Genomic DNA, 23,745 nt, shown 5'->3' with positions numbered 1-23,745 from the left:
TTTTTTTTTTTTTTTTTTGTAGAGCCGAGGTTTTGCCATGTTGTCTAGGCTGGTCTCAAACTCCTTGGCTTAAGTGATTCACCTGCCTCGGCCTCCCAAAGTACTGGGATTACAGTCATGAGCCACCTTGCTGGCCTTTAACTTTTTTATCTTTGCCTGTCTGATAAGGTAAAATGGGATCTCCTGTTGTCATTTGCATTTCACATGACTAGGGTGGAGCATTTTTTTTTTTTTTTTTTTTTTTTGCGACAGAGTTTCACTGTTGTTGCCCAGGCTGGAGTGCAATGGTGTGATCTCGGCTCACCACAACCTCCGCCTCCCACGTTCAAGTGATTCTCCTGCCTCACCCTCCCATGTAGCTGGGATTACAGGCATGTGCCACCACACCCATCTAATTTTGTATTTTTAGTAGAGATGAGGTTTCTCCATGTTGGTCAGGCTGGTCTCAAACTGCCAACCTCAGGTGATCCACCTGCCTCGGCCTCCCAAAGTGCTGGGATTACAGGCATGAGCCACCGCGCTCAGCCGTGAGCCACCACGCCCGGCAGTGTGGAGCATTTTTTACATACACCAAAGCCATTTCTGTTTCTCTGTGTTCTGAACTATTGCTTCATGTCCTTTGGTCACCAAATTGATGAACTTGATTTCTTTCCTTTTTTAAAATCCTGCATGTCCTTCCAGTGAATGAACTTCTTAATTTCTAAGAGCTCTTTATTAGACTGGTGGCCCCTGTTGATTAGCTCGTTATCAGTGAATGAATTGATCAGGAGTTGGAAAGTTAATCTTGACCAGGAGAAAGACATTGTCTACAGAAAGTTCAATGAATGAGTCAATGCTCTACTGCCATCCTCATCCTGGATTTAACCTCTTCCTATGCCTCACACTTGCCTAAAAACAAACAGTGATTCAGCCGTGGGCCTTATCCAATAAGCCCTCTGTGAAGTCACCATTTCAGAATACAAATTGCTTCTAAGGGAGGTTTCTGGGTCGAGGTCTGAGTCTGTTGGGCATTACCCATGGGGGAGGCTCCAAGGTAAGCTATGCAAGACTTTGTAAAATGGTATTTATTTTTTATCATTTTAAAAATTAGAGATGGGGGTCTCACTATGTTGCCCGGGCTAGTCTCAAACTCCTGGGCTCAAGCGAACCTCCCACCTAATCCTCCCAAAGTACTAGTATTACAGCTAGCCTTTTCATTCCTATTTACTGAGCACCTGCTGGGTGCCAGGCTCGTTGTAGGAGGCTCACCTCAGGGATGTCCCTATAGCATCCCAAAGTTGTATTCTAGGCTCCTGCATACAGGCCGAGGCCATGCGGGGACCAATGAATACATTACCCATCTGCCCCGAAAAGAAGGAAAAAGCTCTGGATGTAATGAAATCATATCAAGATATTAAGTGCTAAAAAGCAAGGTGCAAGCTGTGCTCGGTGGCTCACGCCCGTAATCCCAGCACTTTGGGAGGATGAGGCAAGTGGAGCACCTGAGGTCAGGCATTCAAGACCAGCCTGGCCAACATGGCAAAACCCCGTCACTACTAAAAATGGAAAAAATTACCTGGGCACGGTGGTGTGCGCCTGTAATCCCAGCTACTTGGGAGGCTGAGGCAGCATGGCTTGAACCTGTGAGGTGGAGGTTGCAGTAATCCGAGATTGCACCACTGCACTCCAGCCTGGGCAACAGAGTAAGACTTTGTCTCAAAAAAAAAAAAAAAAAAAAGCAAGGTGCAAAACACCATTATACAGGTATTTCTTAGGACATTAAACCATCTCTGGAGAGAGGGTAATGTGCCTGTCTCTGAGGAGTAGCTGGTAGCTGTCAGCAGGGGTGGAAGGAAGATTCTTTACTAAATATCCTTTCCCATGTCTTGATTTTATTTTTTATCATTTACAAGTATTATCGGCATTATTATTATTATTATTTTAGAGACTGGGTCTCGCTATGTTGCCCAGGCTGGTCTCGAACTCCTAGGCTCAAGCAATCCTCCCTCCTCGGCCTCCCAAAGTATTGGAATTCGGGTGTGAGCCACGAATCTGGACAATTGGATTAATTTTTAATAGAGTAGCAAAAGTCGTCCATACGGCCAGGCGCAGTGGCTCACGCCTGTAATCCCAGCACTTTGGGAGGCCAAGGCGGGCGGATCACGAGGTCGGGAGATCAAGACCATCCTGGCTAACACAGTGAAACCCCATCTCTACTAAAAATACAAAAAATTAGCCGGGCATGGTGGCAGGCGCCTGTAGTCCCAGCTACTCGGGAGGCTGAGGCAGGAGAATGGCATGAACCCAACAGGCAGAGCTTGCAGTGAGCTGAGATCACGCCACTGCACTCCAGCCTGGGCGACAGAGCAAGACTCCGTCTCAAAAAAAAAAAAAAAAAAGTCGTCCATGATAGAGGAACTGTTGAGTGTAAAACAGGCCCATCAATGGAATCTTTCACGACTGTTAAAATGTTCACGCCTGGCCAGGCGTGGTGGCTCATGCCTGTAATCCCTGCATTTTGGGAGGCCAAGGTGGATGGATCACCTGAGGTCGGGAGTTCGAGACCAGCCTGACCAACATGGAGAAACCCTGTCTCTACTAGAAATACAAAATTAGCTGGGCATGGTGGCGCATGCCTGTAATCCCAGCTACTTGGGAGGCTGAGGCAGAAGAATCACTTGAACCCAGGAGGCGGAGGTTGCAGTGAGCCGAGATTGTGCCATTGCATTCCAGCCTGGGCAACAAGAGCAAAACTCCGTCTCAAAAAAAAAAAAAAAAAAAATTATGTTGATGCTCGGCCAGGCGCGGTGGCTCACACCTGTAATCCCAGTACTTTGGGAGGCCAAAGTGGGAGGACCACTTGAGGTCAGGAGTTCGAGACCAGCCTGGCCAACATGGTGAAACCTCATGTCCACTAAAAAGACAAAAAATTAGCTGGGCATGGCAGCAGGCACCTGTAATCCCAGTTACTTGGGAGGCTGAGGCAGAAGAATTGCTTGAACCCAGGAGGCGGAGGTTGCAGTGAGCCGAGATCGTGCCACTGCACTCCATCCAGACTGGGTGACAGAGGAAGACTCCATCTCAAAAAAAAAAAAAAAAAATGTTGATGCTGTTCTGTGGGTACATAAACCCTCCCTGGTCCCAGCTCTCTTGTAGGAAAATCCAGAGCCTTCACTATGGCCCACAACAAGGCCCTACAGGATTGGCCCCCTGTGGCCCCTTGAGCTCCCCACCCTAGCCCCCATACTCACTATCGCCCACAAGGCTCCGGCTGCAGGGCAAACCACATCAGCCATGCTTCTGCTTTGGGGACCTTGCATCTGGTGTTCCCTGTCTCCTCTCAGCTCTTCTCCCAGATAGCCACAGGGCTCACCCCCCATCGCAGCAAAGCCTCCCAGGCCACCACTTCATCCCCCTGTCCTCCCTTTCCCTCTGGCACGCCTTCCCCTCTTGCTGCTTAGTTTTTCTCCACTTCGCTCATAATCTGGCATGGTGTATGTTTCACTGATTTTGTTGATTTCCCTTTAGACTGGAGGTTGCCAAACTACAGCCCTCAGGCCAAATCTGACCAAGGTTTGTTTCTTGTATGGTCCTTGAGCTAAGAGTAGCTTCTACAGATGAACACTGCAACCGATTTAATGATAGATAACAGTTACTTGGAACCTCAATTAAGGCAATATGTGAACCTTCAAAATTCCATGCTTGCTGGACCTCATGGTTCATGCCGGCAGTCCCAGCACTTTGGAAGGTGAGGCGGGCGGATTGTTTGAGCCCAGGAATTCGAGACCAGCCCAGGTAAAATGGCAAAACCTCATCTTTACAAAAAGTACAAAACTTAGCCGGGCATGGTGGCATGTGCCTGTAGTCCCAGCTACTTGGGAGGCTGAGGTGGGAGGATCACTTGAGCCCAGGAGGTCAAGGGTGCTGTGAGCGGTGATTGTGCCATGGAACTCCAGCCTGGACAACAGAGATTCTGTCTTGAATTAATAATAATAATAATAATAATAATTCATGCTTACAAAAAAAACTGGCTGGGCCCAGTGCCTCACACCTGTAATCCCAGCACTTTGGGAGGCCAAGGCGGGAGGATCAGTTGAGTCCAGGAGTTCTAGACCAGCCTGGACAATGAATGTATCAAGACCCTATCTCTATTATTTATATTTTAAAAACAGACAGGCTGGGCACGGTGGCTCACGCCTGTAATCCCAGCACTTTGGGAGGCCAAGAAGGGTGGATCGCTTGAGTTCAGAAGTTTGAGACCAGCCTGGCCAACATGGCAAAACCCTGACTTTACCAAAAAATAAATACAAAAATTAGCCGGGTGTAGTGGTGTGTACCTATAGTCCCAGCTACTCAGGAGGCTGAGGTGGGAGGATTGCTTGAACCTGGGAAATCGAGGCTGCAGTGAGCCAATACTGCACCACTGCACTCCAGCCTGGGTGACAATGAGAGACCCTGCCTCAAAAAAAAAATTAAATTAAAAAAATGAAAAACAAAATTGTACTCAAATATTATTATAAATATTGTCCATAAAAATTTTGTGGGAATTTGTTTTCTCTTGTTATATGAGTACTGACATAACATCCTTGCTATTTAAGTCTGCAAAACCTAAGCATTCACTTTCTGCTCTAGACAGCTCCACACAGGCAGGAACTTTGTCTTGTCTGCTACTATGACCTGAGCACCAAGAACAGGGTCTGGTTCAGTAATTATTAGCTGAATGAAATGAATGAATTCATATATATATATGTGTGTGCGTATATATACATATATATACATGTATATATATGCTTTTTTTTTTTTTTTTTTTGGAGACAGAGTCTTGCTCTGTTGCCCAGGCTGGAGTGCAGTGGGATGATCTCAGCTCACTGCAGACTCCGCCTCCCAGGTTCAAGCAATTCTCGTGCCTCAGCCTCCCAAGTAGCTGGGATTACAGGTGCGAGCCACCATACTGGGGTAATTTTTGTATTTTTAGTAGAGATGAGGTTTCACCATGTTGGCCAGGCTGGTCTCAAACTCCTGACCTCAGGTGATCTGCCCGCCTCGGCCTCCCAAAGTGCTGGGATTACAGGCATGAGCCACCATGCCCAGCCGGAACTCATATTTTTAACTGAAAAAAATATCAGGTGTTAAAAAAAAAAAAAGAAGAAGAAAAAATTCAAGTGGGCTGGGTGCAGTGGCTCACGGCTGTAATCCCAGCATTTTGAGAGGCCAAGGCAGGAGGATCAGTTGAGCCCAGGGGTTCAAGACCAGCCTGGGCAAGATAGCAAGACTCTGTGTCAACAACAACAAAATCAATGATTCGTTGGGCATAGTGGCACACACCTGTAGTCCCAGCTACTTGGGAGGCTGAGGTGGGAGGATCCCTTGAGCCCAGGAGTTGGAGACTGCAGTTAACTATGATCATGCCACTGCGCTCCAGCCTGGGTGACAGAGCAAGACTCCGTTGCTTTTTCTTTCTCTTTCTTTTTAATTAAAAATATGGAATGCTTTATGAATTTGTGTGTCATCCTTGCATAGGGGCCACACTAATGTTCTGTGTATCATTCCAATTTTAGCGTATGTGCTGCTGAAGCAAGCACAGGACTTCATCTCTTAAAAAAATATATCAGGTGAACAGCATATGTAATAGGCTGCCTTTTGTGCAGATGTAAATAATATCTGTCTCTGAGAGGTCCAAGAAGCTGACTGCTTCAGAGGACAGGAACAGGGTGGGGTAGAAAGATGTCTTCTTTTTCTACAAGCATTTTTTTTTTTTTTTTTTGAGATGCAGTCTGGCTCTGTTGCCCAGGCTGGAGTACAGTGGCTCGATCTCGGCTCACTGCAACTTCCACCTCCCCGGGTTCAAGTGATTCTCCTGCCTCAGTCTCCTGAGGAGCTGGGATTACAGAAACCTGCCACCGTGCCCAACTAATTTTTGTATTTTTTTAAGAAACGGGTTTTTGCCATGTTGGCCAGGGTGGTCTCGAACTCCTGACCTCAGGTGATCCACCTGCCTTGGCCTCCTACAATGCTGTGATTACAGGTGTGAGCCACTGCGCCCGGCCTCTAGGAGCCTTTTTGTTTGTTTTTTGTTTTTGACGTGGAGTCTCTCTCTGTCACCCAGGCTGGACTGCAGTGGTGCGATCTTGGCTCACTGCAACCTCTGCCTCCTGGGTTCAAGCGATTCTCCTACCTCAGCCTCCCCAAGTAGCTGGAACTACAAGTGTGCACCACCACGCCCAGCTAATTTTTTTTTTTTTTTTTTTAGTAGATATGAGGTTTCACCATGTTGGCCAGGCTGGTCTTGAACTCTTGACCTCAGGTGATCCACCTGCCTCAGCCTCTGAAAGTGATGGGATTACAGGCGTGAGCCACTGTGCCCGGCCTAGAAGCCTTTTTTAAAGAATATGAATGTTTTATTTCAGATATATGTGTCACCATTTCAAATAAACTTTTCATGAAAAAAACCCAGCCCCCAAAAATGAGGCAGATACTGACAGCCTCTGAGACTCTTCTTCCTCTGTCCAATGGAGTAATATGTCTGGTGACCAACCAGCCCAGTTTGCCTGGCACTGAGGGTGTTCTGGGGCAATCCTGGACAAAGTGGGATGAGGTGGTCACCTTGGAAAACAGAAAGCTGTGGAAGCCTTCGAGGGTGGACATGTGGGGGCTGAGCTGGGCCCTGAAGCCAGGCCTCTCTGCACCTGCCCGAGTCCGATCACACACCTGCCAGAGCCCAGCTCTACACCTGGGAGATCGATGCCTCTGGAGCTCAAGGACTGAGATAGGCCATTGGGATATCTCTATAGTGCAAAACACACCTTCCCCAGTGAGTCTCCAGGCACTTGCAGGGTGGGCGGGCTCAGGGGCTCATACACGCACACTTGCTCGCAGACTGTCTCAGGCCTTGGCCCCTTACCCATCAGACTGCACTGATAGAGCCCTGCTCTCTCCATCTTCCTCGCAGAAGGCTGAACCTACCTCCAGGAAAGCCCCAGGGTCTCCTGGCTCCCCTACCTGCACCTACCTTGCATACCTGTAGAGCTTTGTGCACCTTTGACCCACAGCAGGTGAGAGGTATTGGCAAGAAGGGGAAAATGAGAGCAAACTCTTTTGTTTTTTCTTTTTTTTTTTTCTTAGGGACTTGGCTGCCACACAGACCACAGTGACCTGGCTCTCACGGCTGCCCGCAGTCTCCTTTTTTTCCCCAAGGATGCCTGGAATACCCTTCCCCAGATCTTCCCAGTGCTGGCCTCAGTTGAAATATTACCTTAGTGATGCTAATGCCATTTCCCTTTCCCATCTCTGTCACATTGGCCTTGAGTGGTAGGCAAGATGATCAGCTCCATTTTACAAATGAGGAAACTGAGGCTCAGAGAGACGCTTTACTAACATGTCCAAGGTGTAGTGAGTAAGCTGTGGCGTGTACCTGGCTGAATGGGCTAGGATACTGTGATAAACCAGCTGCGCACAGACAAGGTTCCTGCACCTGCGTAGCTCACAGGCGAGGGGGGAAAGGGGGTAACAGCTGGTTCAGTGTTCTTGCAACTCCAAGGCACCTAAGGTGACTCAGAGGAGTGAGAACCAGGCTGACTCCAGGTTGAGGTCACAGGCATGAGCAGGTGAATGAGGGGGTTGGGGGTGGGGTGGGGTAAGAGGGCATTCCAGGTGACAGTGATAAAAAAGTCCAGGGGCAGATGAGTGTTCCAGGAAATGAAAATGTTCAGGGAGTCCCCTTAGAGTTTCTGAGACTGCCAGTTTGTTGTTGTTGTTGTTTTATTTTATTTTATTTTATTTTTTGGTGAGACAGAGTCTCACTCTGTCGTCCAGACTGGAGTGCAATGACGTGATCTTGGCTCACTGCAACCTCTGCTGCCCAGGTTCAAGTGATTCTCCTGCCTCAGCCTCCCAAGTAGCTGGGATTACAGACGCCTGCAACTGTGTCCGGTTAATTTTTGTATTTTTAGTAGAGACGGGGTTTCACCATCTTGGCCAGGCTGGTCTTGAACTCCTGACCTCGTGATCCACCCGCCTTGGCCTCCCAAAGTGCTGGGATGACTGGTGTGAGCCACCACACCCAGCTGAGACTGCTAGTATTATTTTTTTAAATCAGAAATGTTTAAATGGAGTTTAGAAAATTGTGGTCTGTTTGTCATACTTTTATTGAAAACATTAACACTTTTAACACATACATACAAATCACTACAGAGCACGGACCCTGGAGTGGAGCCTAGCCCTTCAACCTCTGCTTATGTGAGCCCGGATCAGTCCCTTCCCTTCAACTGTAACCACACCCAGGACAGGAGCTGAAACTGACGGCCACCTCGGCAGCCCAAATACACACACACCCTCACCAAGAGCAACCCCTCTCCTGACCTCACCTGGCTTTTCTCACTTATCTTGGAGATTAATAGTTTCCAGATAAAATATACATGTGAATTTTAGATAAACAACAAATAGGTTTTTAGTGTATAAGGAAGGCTGCATGAGACATATGCTTCATTTTAAATTCAAATTTAACTGGGCCTTCTGTGGTTTTATTTGCTATTATCTGCCAACCCTACTTGGAGATGGGCTTCTATCAGCATTTCCAGCACAATCTATAACCAGTCCCCTGTTGATGGGCAATTAGGTCGTTTCCCATTTTTTGCTTTCCAGGAACAATAGCCCCGTGAAGATCCTTGCACAAAGGACTCTGACCTCATCTACGATTGTATCTGCTGGGTGTGTTCCTAAAAGTCACTTAGTCACTTTCCTGACTGGATTCCTGTGGCCACAGAGACCCCATGGATCAGAGGAATTCCTTCTCAGTCTCCATCGAAAGCAACTCCCTGTCACCCTCCCAATCTTGCTCTCTCTCAACCCTGCTCTTTCTTGTCTCTCTCCATCTCTTTTTTTTTTTTTGAGACAGTCTCACTCAGTTGGCCAGGCTAGAATGCAGTGGTGCAATTTCGGCTGACTGCAACCTCTGCCTCCCAGGCTCAAGCGATTCTTGTGCCTCAGCCTTCTGAGTACCTGGGACTACAGTCATGTGCCACCAAGCCTGGCTAATTTTTGTATTTTTAGCGGAGACAGGGTTTCGCCATGTTGGCCAGGCTGGTTTCAAACTCTAGAACTCAAGTGATCTGCCCACCTCAGCCTCCCAAAGTGCTGGGATTACAGGCGTGAGCCACCGCACCCAGCCTCTGTCTCTCTCCATCTGTTTCTTTCCCCCTCTCTCTGCTTCTATAGATCTCTCTCTCTCTCAGTCTTTCTCTTGCAATCTCCCCGACTGTCAGCCTCTGTCCCTTCTCAGAGACTCTCTCCTTTTGACCCAGCAGCTCTGCAAACAAAATAATCTGACAAGTTGGGGAAGATGTATTTTTAAGGATGCTCACTCTAGTACTGTCTGTAGGAGTCAAGCTGGAAACAACCTAAACACCTATTGATAAACAAAGTATGCTCTGTCCCTACCAGGCAGCATCATGCGGCCATTTGAAACACCACCACATTAACATGGAAAGATATTGACATATATCAGAGTGAAAAACACAACTTACAGATGGAAAGTAAAGCATTCACGCATTTCAGTTTCAATCAAAAATATAATGCCCCAGGCCAGGTGAGGTGGCTCACGCCTGTAATCCTAGCACTTTGGGAGGCCGAGGCGGGTGGATTGCCTGAGCTCAGGAGTCGAGACCAGCCAGGGCAACATGGTAAAACCCTGTCTCTACTAAAATACAAAAAAAAATCAGCCTGGCATGGCAGCATGTGCCTGTAATCCCAGCTACTCGGGAGGCTGAGACAGGAGAATCACTTGACCCTGTGACCCTGACCCTGGGAGGTGGAGGTTACAGTGAGCCGAGATCGTGCCATTGATCCAGCCTGGGTGACAGAGCAAGACTCTGTCTCAAAAAAAAAAAAAAAAAAAAATATATATATATATACACACACACACACACATATATATATACACACACATATATATATACATATATATATGCACATATATACATATATATAAAATGACCCAAAGACATGTAAGAGTTTCACTGCTGATTGAAATAGTCATCCTGGTTGTCTCGGGGACGGGGGATAGGGGGAGGCAGGGAGGGAAGTGGGGGCAGGGGGGTAGGAGGAGCAGTGGCTTCCATTTTCTTCTTTATATTTTTCTTCCCGGTTATTTTTAACAAGCGGCATTATAATTTTTAACACTGTGCATTTTTGCATATTTACTTTATTATACCCTACCTGCATGTTCATGTGTGTATATATATTTTTATATGCACATACACTATTATTTTCTAAACCATATCAGAGTGGATTAGAGATGTCATGCCCCTTTACCCCTATACTCTTTAGTGTATGTCTGCTAAGAACAAGGACATTCTATTATGTAACTCTGATATCATTATCAAAATCAGGAAATCTAACATGGATCAATTACTTATTCCTTATTCCATAGGCCATATTCAACTGGCCCAATAACATCCTTTATAGCAACCCCCACACCCTCAAAGATTCAATTCAGGATCATGCAGCATTGCAGTGTTGTCAGGCATCTGTAGTTTCTGATCTTGACATTTTGGAAGATTTGTGGACTGTCCCTCAATTGCATTTGCCTGGTGCTTCCTTATGACGACACTGAGCTTGTATGTTTTCCTGCCTGGAACCACAGAAGTGGTGCTGCCTCTTCAGTGCATCCCATTGAGTCATCTATGGTCTGTTCCATTATCTGTGATAGTAACTTTCATCGCTTAGTTAAGATGGGATTAGCTAGGTTTCACCACTAGCAGTGATTCTACAAAGTCACTAATTTTCCCTTTCTAAATAATGTATGTGATCATCTGAGACCATGTAAATAGACTAGTTTTTGTTTTTTGTTTTTTTTTTTTTTTGAGACAGCGTATCACTCTGTTGCCCAGCCTGGAGTGCAGTGACAGGATCTCGGCTCACTGCAACCTCCACCTCCTCGGCTCAAGAGATCCTCCCACCTCAGCCTCCTAGCTGGGATTACAAGTGTGCGCCACCAAGCCTGGCTTATGTTTTACATTTTTTTGTAGAGATGGGGTTTCACCATGTTGCCCAGGCTGGTCTCGAACTCCTGGGCTTAGGCGATCTTCCCACCTAGGCATCCCAAAGTGGTGGGATTACAGGTGTAAGCCACCACGCCCAGCCCTAGATGATTTTTATAATCAGAAAAGGTAATCATTACTTTAAATTCTTGTAACCTGTAAGGGCTGAGCTAGTCCACCTGATTCTAATCACCGGGCGTCTCCACCCCACCCCTGTCACAATGTGTTTGCTGTAGCACTATCCGGTCTTTTTCTTTTTTTTTTTTTTTGAGACGAGTCTCGCTCTGTCAGCCAGGCTGGAGTGCAGTGGCATGATCTTGGCTCACTGCACCCTCCACCTCCTGGGTTCAAGTGATTACTCCTGCCTCAGCCTCCAGAGTAGCTGGGACTACAGAAGCATGTCACCACACCCAGCTAATTTTTGTATTTTTAATAGAGACGAGGTTTCACCATGTTGGCCAGGATGGCCTCGATCTCTTGACCTCGTGATCCAACTGCCTTAGCCTCTCAAAGTGCTGGGATTACAGGCATGATCCACCGCGCCCTGCCTTTCCGGTTTTACATTACATAAGGACTTTCAAAATCAGCCTACAGATAGATTTCACCCGAGGCTTTTTTAAAGATACAGATTCCCAGGCCCCACCAATTAGAATCTCTAAGGCAGGGACCTGAGAATAGATTTCTGTAGCGAGTGCCTTCCAGGTAATTCATCTCTTCAGGCCAAATTAGGGAATCACTTCACTTCATAGTAATGTTTAGTCATCAAACATTAACAGCTAGCCTGCTGGGGTGGGGTTGGGCCCTGAGAGGGCTCAGGAATGGAGGGGACAAACAATAGTGACATTGGTAGCTCGCATTGATTAAGCACTTACATTGTGCCATGCTCTGGATTATTTCACTAAATTCCCACAACTCTATGAGAAAGACACTTATTAGCCCCATTTACAGATAAGCACAAACAGATTAGAATAACTTGTCCAAGGTCAAGCTAGTGAGTGATCAGCTGACCCCTAGATCAGCTAGTGAGTGTGGATGCTGGGAATAGGAGACTCCACACAGTCTGTGTGGGGGACTATACACCTAATTGCACCTCTGCACTGGAATATCAAGTCTCACTTCTTGTCCTGGGCAAATGACCTCAGCTTCTCTGGGCTCCATTCCCTCATCTGTAAAGGTAATGCTATTTAGTATCCCTCCACCAATGCTGGCTAAGATAATTCCATGAGATCCACTTTCCTGCAGAAACTGAATGCCTGGTTTTGATCACCTTTCAGGGCCTAAAGTGGGGAGGATTAAATCAAAATTATTGTCAGGAACCAGGAATGAAAATAATTACCATCATTGTTGCTATTCTTGTATTCATAGGGCCCAGCTGAGCCCTGCATGGGACATTCAGCAGAAGACACTGCAGAAAGCCAAGGAATAACAAGGGAGGAATAAAGGGACCACATTGAGGACCTGGGCAGGTCAGACCCCCTTGGCAGTAGCCATCTTGCCTGCCCACCTGTCTTGCCTCCTCTGCCTTCCAAGTTCCGGTTTCATGTGCTTCCGATTTGAGGCCCTGCCTCCCCATGGTGATGGACAACAGGAAGCCAGAGCCAGGGGGTGACACTGCCCCCTTCAGGCTCTCCTTACTGCTGCACCAGACTCCTTCCAGGGTGGACAAGCTGCCATGTTAAGAAAGTAACCACTGGAAATTCTTTTTTAGTTCTATTTCAATTCTAGAAACATTTATTGAGTCTACCCGGGGTCAGGCATGGAGGCCAGTGGTGCATAAGACAGACACAGCCATTACCCTCAAGAGCTTAATTTCTTGTAATTGCACAAATAACTTAATGAGAAAGTGTGAGTTGCCTGGCACAGAGCAGATGTTCAGAACATTTGTTCTGCAAACATGTCGAGTAGGGTTGCTAGAGTTAACCAATAAAAATACAGAATGCTCAGTTAACTGTGAATTTCAGATAAATAGCAAATAATTTTTAGGATGAATATTCCTGGCATTTACTTCCTGGCCTGCTTGTGCAAATTATTCACACTCGTATGCAATATTTGGAAAATATTTATACTAAAAAAGTATTTGGCCAGGTGCGGTGGCTTGTGCCTATAATCCCAGTACTTTGGGAGGCCAAGGCAGATCCCTTGAGCCCAGGAGGTAGAGGCTGCAGTGAGCTGTGATGGTGCCACTGCACTCCAGCCTGGGCAATGAAGCAAGACCCTATCTGAAAAAAAAAAATTTTAAAAAAAGGCAAAGATGGGCCTGGGGCACCAAATATTCCAGAGGAAAGGGAACGTGTGTACTCCTTGAGGTGGGGAACATGACCCACTTGAGGTGCAGAAAGAAGACTTGTATGGGGCTGGGCGTGGTGGCTTACCCCTGTAATCCCAGCACTTTGGGAGGCCGAGGCAGGCGGATCACCTGAGGTCAGGATGTCGAGGCCAGTCTGACCAGCCTGAGAAACCCCGTCTCTACTAAAAATACAAAATTAGCTGGGCATGGTGGCGCATGCCTGTAATCCCAGCTACTCGGGAGGTTGAGGGAGGAGAATCGCTTGAACCTGGGAGACAGACGTTGCGGTGAGCCAGGTTGGGTTGCGCCATTGCACTCCAGCCTGGGCAACAAGAGCGAAACTCTGTCTCAAAAAAAGAAAAAAAAAAAAAAAAAAAGAAGGCCCGTGTGGTTGGAGTAAAAAGAGTGCAGAAGTAGATGTGACAATATCAACCTAAATAACAGAGAGAGAGGCTCTCTAAAAGAGAAAGGGTCCTCAGCCTCCTGAGTAGTTGGGACCACAGGGGTGCATCACCATGCCTGGCTAATTTTTTATAGAGGTGGAGTCTTGCTATATTGTCCAGGCTGGTTTAGAACTCCTGGCCTCAAGCTATCCCTCCTGCCTCCACCTCCCGAAGTGCTGGGATTACAGGTATGAGCCACTGCACCTGGCCATATACAGTATTTTAAGATAACAACCAGAATCATGACTGACACAGTCACACAAGAAACATCAGACTTTTATAAATTGAATATAATCTTTAGAATATTCACATTAATTGGCTGAGCGCGGTGGCTCACGCCTGTAATCCCAGCACTTTGGGAGGCCAAGGTGGGCGGATCACAAGGTCAGGAGTTCGAGACCAGCCTGGCCAACATAGGGAAACCCTGTCTCTACTAAAAAATACAAAAAATAAGTCAGGCTGGTGGTGGGTGCCTATAATCCCAGCTACTCGGGAGGTTGAGGCAGGAAAATCGCTTGAACCCGGGAGGCGGAGGTTGCAGTGAGCTGAGACTGTGCCATTGCACTCCAGCCCAGGCAATAGTGTGAGACTCTGTCTCAAATTAAAAAAAAAAAATTCACGGCCGGGCGCGGTGGCTCATGCCTGTAATCCCAGCACTTTGGGAGGCCGAGGCGGGTGTAGCATGAGGTCAGGAGATCGAGACCATCCTGGCTAACATGGTGAAACCCTGTCTCTACTAAACAAAATACAAAAAATTAGCCTGGCATGGTGGCGGGCGCCTGTAGTCCTAGCTACTCTGGAGGCTGAGGCAGGAGAATGGTGTGAACCTGGGAGGTGGAGCTTGCAGTGAGCTGAGATTGTGCCACTGCACTCCAGCCTGGGCAACAGAGCGAGACTCCATCTCAAAAAAAAAAACAAACTCACATTAATAAAATATCCATACAAATTTAACTTTAGAAGAGATTAACATAACCAAAATTATGACAGATAACATTAGGTATCTATGAATTTATATGATTTTTGAAATATTTATATCAATAACAGACCCATAAATGTAACTGAAAGATCTAGTAATAGAATCACTTATCACTTGACAATGCTTCCTGTACAACTTACCAGATAAACCTAATCATTTAATATCTCTACAAGCTGAGAAATACATCATTAGAGGCCCTCCATTGGCCCAACTGCAAAATCCCTAAGTTCATTCCAGTTCAAAAAGACTTAATTGGCTGGGTGTGGTGACTCAGACCTGTTAATCCCAGCACTTTGGGAGGCTGAGACATGAGGACTGCTTGAGGCCCGGAGTTCCAGACCAGCCTGGGTAACATAGTGAGATTCCCATCTCTACAACAAAAAATAAATACAAATTTAAAAGAAAAAGAAAACCTGCCAGGCAAGGTGGTTCATGCCTGTAATCCCAGCCCTTTGGGAGGCCGAGGGGGGCAGATCACCTGAGGTCAGGAGTTCGAGACTAGCCTGACCAACATGGTGAAACCCTCTCTCTACTAAAAATCATGGTGGTGTGCGCCTGTAATCCCAGCTACTCAGGAGGCTGAGGCAGGAGAATGGCTTGAACCAGGGAGGCAGAGGTTGCAGTGAGCCGAGATCACGCAACTGCACTCTAGCCTGGGCGACACAGCAAGACTCTGTCTCAACAACAACAATAACAAAAATTAGCTGGGCGTGGCAGTGTGCCTGTAGTCCAAGCTACTCGGGAGGCTGAGACACGGAGAATTGCTTGAACCTGGGAGGCGGAGGTTGCAGTGAGCTGAGATCGCGACACTGCACCCCAGCCTGGGTGACAGAGCGAGACTCTGTCTCAGAGAAAAAAAAAAAAAGAAGAAGAAAACCTGGGCCAGGGGCAGGGGCTCACGCCTGTAATCCCAGCACTTTGGGAGGCTGAGGCAGGCGGATCACGAGGTAGGCGGATCACGAGGTCAGGAGATTGAGACCATCCTGGCTAACACAGTGAAACCCAGTCTCTACTAAAAAATGGAAAAAATTAGCCGGGCGTGGTGGTGGGCACCTGTAGTCCCAGCTACTCGGGAGGCTGAAGCAGGAGAATGGCGTGAACCTGGGAGGTGGAGCTTGCAGTGAGCTGAGATCGTGCCACTGCACTCCAGCCTGGGCGACGGAGCAAGACTCCGTCTCAAAAAAAAAAAAAAAAAGAAAAGAAAAAAGAAAACCTAGTTGTTTTAACATAGGGGATATGAATTTTTTAGTTTTGTATCAGTGTATTTTTAATCTATCTTTAGAAAGACGTATAAATAATTCCCTTCTAATTACAGCCAACTTGATCACACACAAAATGCCTTTCATAAGTTTTCCCTTCATGAACACCATCATGACTTATTCGGACCATTGATGATGTGCTTTGACTCTGTGCCCTGTCTTATACTGCCTCTTCATTAAGTACCAATCATTTTACTTTAGAACATAAATTTACCAGAGACTCTTTCCCACACAAAATTATTCTTTTCTTTTTAACTTTCCTTTTAAAAAATATATCTTCATATCCATAACTTCCTTCATATCTCTGTCTCTCAGTTATTGGTTTCTTACTATCTTGTTTCTATTTCCTTCATAAGTCCATATTTTCTTTTTTTTTTCTTTTCTGTTTTTGAGACAGAGTCTCGCTCTGTCGCCCAGGCTGCAGTACAGTAGCGCAATCTCGGCTCACTGCAAGCTCCTCCTCCTAGGTTCAAGCGATTCTCCTGCCTCAGCTTCCCATGTAGCTGGGACTATAGGCACGTGCCACCACGCCCAGCTAATTTTTGTATTTTTAGTAAACATGGGGTTTCCTCATATTGGCCAGGCTGGTCTCAAACTCCTGACCTCAGGTGATCTGCCCGCCTCAGCCTCCCAAAGTGCTGGGATTACAGGCGTGAGCCACCGCGCCCAGCCAGCCCATATTTTCAAAAAACTTACATAACCTCCAAATTAAACAAAATTATTCTTTTATTTTCAATAAAGAACACATTTTTGGCCAAGTGTGGTGGCTCACGCCTGTAATCCCAGCACTTTGGGAGGCCGAGGTGGGCGGATCACCAGGTCAGGAGATTGAGACCATCTTGGCTAACACAGTGAAACCCTGTCTCTACTAAAAATATAAAAAAATTAGCCAGGCATGGTGGCGGGCGCCTGTAGTCCCACCTACTCGGGAGGCTGAGGCAGGAGAATGGCGTGAACCCGGGAGACAGAGCTTGCAGTGAGCAGAGATTGCACCACTGCACTCCAGCCTGGGCGAAAGAGTGAGATTCCGTAAAAAAAAAAAAAAAAAAAAAAAAAAAAAAAAGCGCACACTTTCGGCCAGGCATGTGGCTCACGCCTGTAATCCCAGCACTTTGGGAGCCCAAGGAGGGCGGATCACTTGAGGCCAGGAGTTCAAGACCAGCTTGGGCAACATAGCGAGTCCCCGCTTCTACAAAAAAAAATTAGGTGGGTGTGGTGGCACATGTCTATAGTCCCAGCTACTTGGGAGGCTGAGGCAGGAGGATCACTTGAGCCCAGGAGTTCAAGGCTGCAGTGAGCTATGATTGTGCCATTATATTCCAGTCTAGGGGACAGAGTGAGACCCTGTCTCTAAAACAAAACAAAACAAAACAAAACAAAACAAAAAAGCCTCTACCAAAAAGAGGGAGGCTCAACCTGAGAGAAGACTCACCAGGGCAGAAAAGGTGAGCCATGGAAGCAGTGCGCTCAAAGGGCTCTAGTGAATACTGTACACCAGTTCCAAGAATCACCGATTTCTTCCAGTACTAATCTTTTTCAGGTCCCATTTCAGACACCATGTATGTCAACCTAAATAACAGAGAGAGGCTCCCTAGAAGAAAAAGATATTTAGTCAGGAATAGAGCATTACCATGAGAATACATGTGTCATAGCAAACTACTGCATATTCAGGGAGGTAAAGGAAGACAAAAGTTTTTGTTTTGTTTTTTGAAACAAGTTCCCCGTCGCCCAGGCTGCAGTGCAGTGGCACAATCATAGCTCCGTGAAGCCTTGAACCCCTGGGCTCAAGTGACCTTCTCGCCTCAGCCTCCTGAGTAGCTGGGACTGCAGGCACGTGCCACCACAGCTGGATAGACAAAGGTTGGTTCTTTTTGATGATCAAGTATCAACCAAGCTATGGAACAGACAAAGTTGTTTAAAGGACAAAATGAGGGTTACTTTTTAAAAATTGTTATTTTTTTTTATCTTTGAGATAGGGTCCTGTTGTGTCATCCAGGCTGGAGTGCAGTGGTACAATCTTGGCTTATTGCAGCCTTGACCTCCTGGGCTCAAGCAATCCTCCTGCCTCAGCCTCCTGAATAGCTGGGACCAGAGGCGGGTGCCACCACACCCAGCTAATTTTTTTTTTTTTAAGAGGTTAGTCTGGCTTTGGTCCTGAACTCCTGGGCTCAAGTAATCCTTCTATCTCTGCCTCCCAAAGTGCTGGGACTATAGGCATGAGCCACTGTGCCCAGCCTACATAATTAAAAATAATTTTTTTTTCAAAGACGAGATCTCACTATGTTGGCCAGGCTGGTCTCTAACTCCTGGCCTCAAGTGATCCTCTTGCCTCGGGCCTCCCAAAATGTTGGGATGATAGGCGGGAGCCACTGCACTGGGCACATAATTTTTTTGAAGATTTATCTTTGGCTACAAAGATCATTAACAAGGGTGAAGGCAGCATGAGGTTGTATAGGCAGTTGCCGGGCAGATGTCCTTGTAGAAGTATTTTTTGTATTAAGTTGCATTCTGGGCTGGGTGCAGTGGCTCATGCCTGTAATCCCAGCACTTTAGGAGGCTGAGGCGGGAAGATCACCTGAGGTCAGGAGTTCAAGACCAGCCTGGCCAACATAGTGAAACCCTGTCTCAACTAAAAACACAAAAATTACCCAGGCATGGTGCTGCGCACCTGTAGTCTCAGCTACTAGGGAGGCTGAGGCAGGATAATCGCTTGAACCTGGGAGGCAGAGGTTGCAGTGAGCCAAGATCATGCCATTGTGCTCCAGCCTGGGCAATAAGAGTGAAACTGTCTCAAAAAAAAAAAAAAGTTGCATTGCGATGGCCTTTGTGCAAGGTTGTGTTTTTGCAGTCTTTTGTGATGGTTTTTGTTATCAGGCATGCAAGCATTCACTGCATAGCCTTCCCTGACTCTATGTGTCAGGGTTTTTTGGGGGTTTTTTTGAGACGGAGTTTCGCTCTTGGTGTCAGGGTTGTTTTATTTAATACTGGTGACTACATTTTGATTCTGACCTTTCACAAGAAGCCGATGTTGGAGACGTAGGCAGTTGGCAGAGGTCACAGGGTCTTGAGGACCCTGTGAGGTGTGGGGCTTTGAGGGTAACTGAAGCCACTGAAGGGTGTTAAAGGATATGATCGGTCACATCTGGATTTTTGGAAGATCCTTCTGGCTGCTTGGTGGCGGAGGACTGGATGTTGGCTGGGCAGCAATGGAGAGAGGTCAAATGGAAAGTTGTGGCAGTATTTCAGATGAGATCACAGTGGCTTTTAAGATGTAGGTGTCGGCCAGGCGCGGTGGCTCACACCTGTAATCCCAGCACTTTGGGAGGCTGAGGCGGGTGGATCACGAGGTCAGGAGATCAAGACCATCTTGGCTAACACGGTGAAACCCCGTCTCTACTAAAAATACAAAAAATTAGCCAGGTGCGGTGGCGGGCGCCTGTGGTCCCAGCTACCCGGGAGGCAGAGGCAGAAGAATGGCGTGGACCTGGGAGGCGGAGCTTGCAGTGAGCCGAGATAGCGCCACTGCAGTCTGGCCTGGGCGAAAGAGCAAGACTCCATCTCGGAAAAAAAAAAAAAAAAATGTAGGTGCCAGTGGGATGATAAGAAAACACAAATGTGGGTTTTGTTTTGTTTTTTTTACCTCTGAACTTTTTATTGGCCTCCTGTTTCCCAAAGGGTACCCTGCTTCTGCTGGCTTAATGTCTCAGAACTTTGGTATCGTTGGTCTCAGACACCACTTTGCCATCCACTGTCTGGCGGGTGGTGGTCTTTTGGATGGTTTGCATGGAGTTGCGGCTGTCCAGGGCATCACCAAGATTGAAGTCCTCGCTGTCTTCCAGCAGGCGGCAGTAGGTGGTGATCTCAGCCTCCAGCTTGACCTTATGTTCAGCAGGGCCTCCTACTCGTGGGCCTGGCACTGTCCCTCTGCCTGGGTCTGTGCCAGCTCTGACTCCAGGTACAGCAGTATCCCACTGAGCTGTTCCATCTGCAGGACATAGCGGGCCTCCCCCTCCCTCAGGCTGTTCTCCAAGCTGGCCTTCAGATTTCTCATGGAGTCCAGGTCGATCTCCAAGGACTGGACTGCATGTTTGAGTTCTGAGAGAGTCATCTCAGCAGTTCCAACCTCAGTGGACTGCGTGGTGACTTCTGTGGTGTTCTCCTCAATCTACTGAGACCAGTACTTGTCCAGCTCCTCTCAAGTTCTTCTGAGCCAGCTCGTCATATTGGGCCTGGATGTCTGTCATGATCTTGCTGACGTCCTGAGATTTGGGGGCATCTACCTCCACAGTCAACCCACAGCTGGCAATCTGGGCTTATAGGCCTTTTAGTTCCTCTTTGTGGTTCTTCTTCATGAAGAGCAGCTCCTCCTAGAGAGCCTCGATCTCTGTCTCCAGCTGCAGCCAAGTGACATTGGTGTCATCAGTGACCTTGCGGAGCCCATGGATGTCGCTCTCCACGGACTGGCGCATGGCCAGCTCTGTCTCCTACTTGACTGTAAAGTCATCAGCAGCAAGACGGGCATTGTTGATCTGCAGAACAATGCAGGCATTGTCCACAGTATTTGTGAAGATCTGAGCCCTCAGGTCCTCGATGGTTTTGAAGTGATGGCTCCAGTCTCTGACCTGGGGTCCCTTCTTCTCCAGGTGCTCCCGGATTTTGCTCTCCGGCTTCCAGTTCTTGGTCTCCAGGCTCCCCATTCTGTCCAGGTAGGAGGCCAGATAGTCGTTCAGGCTTTGCATGGTCTCCTTCTCGTTCTGGATGCCTCCCATTCCTGCCAGATCCCCAGCCATCCCCCCGGCCAGGTCCCCGGACCCCATGCCGCCCCAGAAGCTGGTGGAGCGGGACTCGGAGATCCGGGAACCAGAGCCCCGGGCACCTGCATAGACGCTAACCATACTGCTGACCGGCCGGGCGCCATAGCTGGGCGCCTGGACAGAGCCCAGGGACTGGTAGTTAGTGGAGAAGGTGGAGCGAGTGGTGAAGGTCATGCTGTCCAGTGGGGAGAGCGAGAGGACAGGACTCAGGCTTTGCCAACAACATTATTTATTTTTTTGTTATTTTTTTGAGACGGTGTCTCACTCTGTCGCCCAGGCTGGAGTGCAGTGGTGTAACTGCGGCTCGTTGCAACCCCTGCCTCCAGGGTTCGTATGATTCTCCTGCCTCAGCCTACTGAGTAGCTGGGACTACAGGCACCCGTTACCATGCCCAGCTAATTTTTGTATTTTTAGTAGAGACAGGGTTTCATCATGTTGGCAAGGCTGGTCTCGAACTCCTGACCTCAAGTGATCTGCCCGCCTAGGCCTCCCAAGTGCTGGGATTACAGGTGTGGGCCCCCACATCTGGCCCAAATGTGTTATTTAAGAGCTAAAATTAACTTGAGGCAAGAGAGCAAGAATCTGTCTCAAAAAAATAAAAATAAATAAAATTAACTTGATTTGGTAATATGGGGCATGGAGGTGGAAAGGAGTTAAAGATGAGGTGTGGGTTAATTCTTGAGCAATTAGAAGGATGGTGGTTACGTCTGCCGGGAAAGAGAAGCCGAGCACACAGCGTGGGGTGGTAGGAAGGTGGTGGATGAGTTCAGTTTGAGCCATGCAGAACTTAGAATGCCTTTATTTATTTAGAGACGGAGTTTCACTCTTGTTGTCCAGGCTGGACTGCAATGGCGCAATCCTGGCTCACTGCAACCTCCGCCTCCCGGGTTCAAGTGATTCTCCTGCCTCAGCCTCCAGAGTCGCTGGGATTACAGGCATGCACCACCACGCCTGGCTAATTTTGTATTTTTAGTAGAGATGGGGTTTCTCCATGTTGGTCAGGCTGGTCTTGAACTCCTGCCTCGGCCTCCCAGGTACTTGAGAGGCCAAGGCGGGAGGATCGCTTGAGCCCAGGGGTTCGAGACCAGCCTAGGCAACATGGTAAAACCTCGTTTCTACCAAAAATACAAAAATTACCTGGGCGTGGTGGCTACGCCTGTAGTCCCAGCTACTCGGGAGACTGAGGTGAGATGACTGCTTGAGCCCAGGAGGCAGAGGTTGCAGTGAGCCAAGATTGTGCCACTGCACTCCAGCCTGGGTGACGGGGTGAGACCTTGTCTCAAAAAAAACACAGAAAACATACCTGACCACATCAGACTACTTCAAAATCCCACCACCACCATCACCACGCAGTTCCAAGCCCCCATCACCAGCTGCCTGGATTCCTGCAGCCGCCTCCCTGGTCTCTGCTTCCTGTTTCCCTACTACAGTCCCTTCTCCAAACACAGCCAGAAGCATCCTTTAGGAATCTAAGCTGGATCACCTCACTTAGAACCCAAGAATGCTGAGAAAAGCCCAAGGCCTGACCATGTGTACACAGCCCCTCTGGTCTGCCTTCCAGACTGCCCCGCGCTGCCTCATTCTCTCCCTCATTCACTCCACCATGGGCTTACCAGCCGCCTCCTTGCTGCAGGGCCTCAAGTGTAACCCATGTGCTCCCACCTTAAGGCCTCTGAACTTGGTTCCCTCTGCAAGGAATCCTCTTCCCCAACATGGTCACTGGGCTTCTCCCCATTTCATTCAGGTCTCAGTTCAAGTGTCATTTTCTCGACCTGTTTTGGCATGACACGGGATTTCATTTCCAGAGGATGTCAGACCTCAAAGAAACAGGCACAAATTGCAATATTCTGAGGTAACTGGCGTCCAGGACTCAGCTGATACTTAGACAGAGGTGGCCTGCACGGATGTGAGGGAGGAAGAGGCCTCCCAGGTTTCTGGCTTGGGTAGTTACCACTGCAAGATGGAATAATACAAAAGAAGGCATGGGTGAAGATTGGAGATGCTGAACTGTCTCGGCTGTATTAAATTTGAGGTTCCAGGGCCGGGTGCAGTGGCTCATACCTGTAAAACCAGCACTTTGGGAGGCCGAGGCAGTCGGATCACGTGAGGTCAGGAGACCAGCCTGACCAACATGATGAAACACCACCTCTACTAAAAATACAAAATTAGCCGGGTATGGTGGTGGGTGCCTGTAATCCCAGCTACTCGGGAGGCTGGGGCAGGAAAATCACTTGAACCTGGGAGGCAGAGGTTGCAGTGAGCCGAGATTGTGCCACTGCACTCCAGCCTGGGCAAAAAGAGCGGAACCCTGACTCAAAAAAGCAAAACAAAACAAATAGGTTCCAGGCCAGGCTCGGTGGCTGACACCTGTAATCCCAGCACTTTGGAAGGCCAAGGTGGACCACCTGAGCCCAGGGGTTCAAGCTCAGCCTGGGCAACATAGTGAGACCCTCTTACTAAAAAAAATTAAAAAATAACATTTCTATGGGATTGGAATGAAGCTCAAGCAGCCAAACACTACAGTGAGCACCCACGATGCAGCGCTGTGCAGGGAGAGCTCTGTATACTTTGCTCCTTGGATCCTAGCATCCTTAAGAGGCAGATAAAATTATCCCCACTTCATAGGAGACAGGTTCAGAAAATATTCACTAGATGCCCCACAGCTAACAGCAGAGTATGAACTTAAACACATCCAGGACCTGAAACTTGACCCTGCGGAGCCCCTTTACTACAAGCCCTCAGCACTGCTGCTGTTATCCGCACGTAGCAGAAGCCGCATGTCTAAAGCCTTGCTATATGGAGCGCTGTCACTTCTCACCTCCCAGAGCCTCCCAACTGTAACAAGTGTTCTTTTTCCAGAGGACAGGCACCATGAGGCCCAGCTGGTGGCATCAGCTGAGATTTGACGCCAAACAGGACTCAGCAACAAGCAAGAACTTCCCTTCTAGAAA

General features: G+C 47.9%; 1 non-coding gene and 1 pseudogene across 1 annotated transcript; both read right to left on the bottom strand.

Annotated features, from left to right (window-relative positions):
* Positions 1 to 5,454: 5,454 nt before the first annotated feature.
* LOC112438060 (U6 spliceosomal RNA) lies at positions 5,455 to 5,561 on the bottom strand. Its single transcript, XR_003026558.1, has one exon. It is a non-coding gene; the product is annotated as a U6 spliceosomal RNA (small nuclear RNA).
* Positions 5,562 to 7,628: 2,067 nt separating this feature from the next.
* LOC129394914 (keratin, type I cytoskeletal 18-like) lies at positions 7,629 to 23,707 on the bottom strand (annotated as a pseudogene).
* Between the last annotated feature and the right edge of the window lie 38 nt (positions 23,708 to 23,745).

This window comes from Pan paniscus, chromosome 21 (assembly GCF_029289425.2).
Source record: "Pan paniscus chromosome 21, NHGRI_mPanPan1-v2.0_pri, whole genome shotgun sequence".
NCBI lineage: Eukaryota > Metazoa > Chordata > Mammalia > Primates > Hominidae > Pan > Pan paniscus.
The sequence above is the reverse complement of the archived record's forward strand: the minus strand, read 5'-3'. Positions and strand labels throughout refer to the sequence as shown.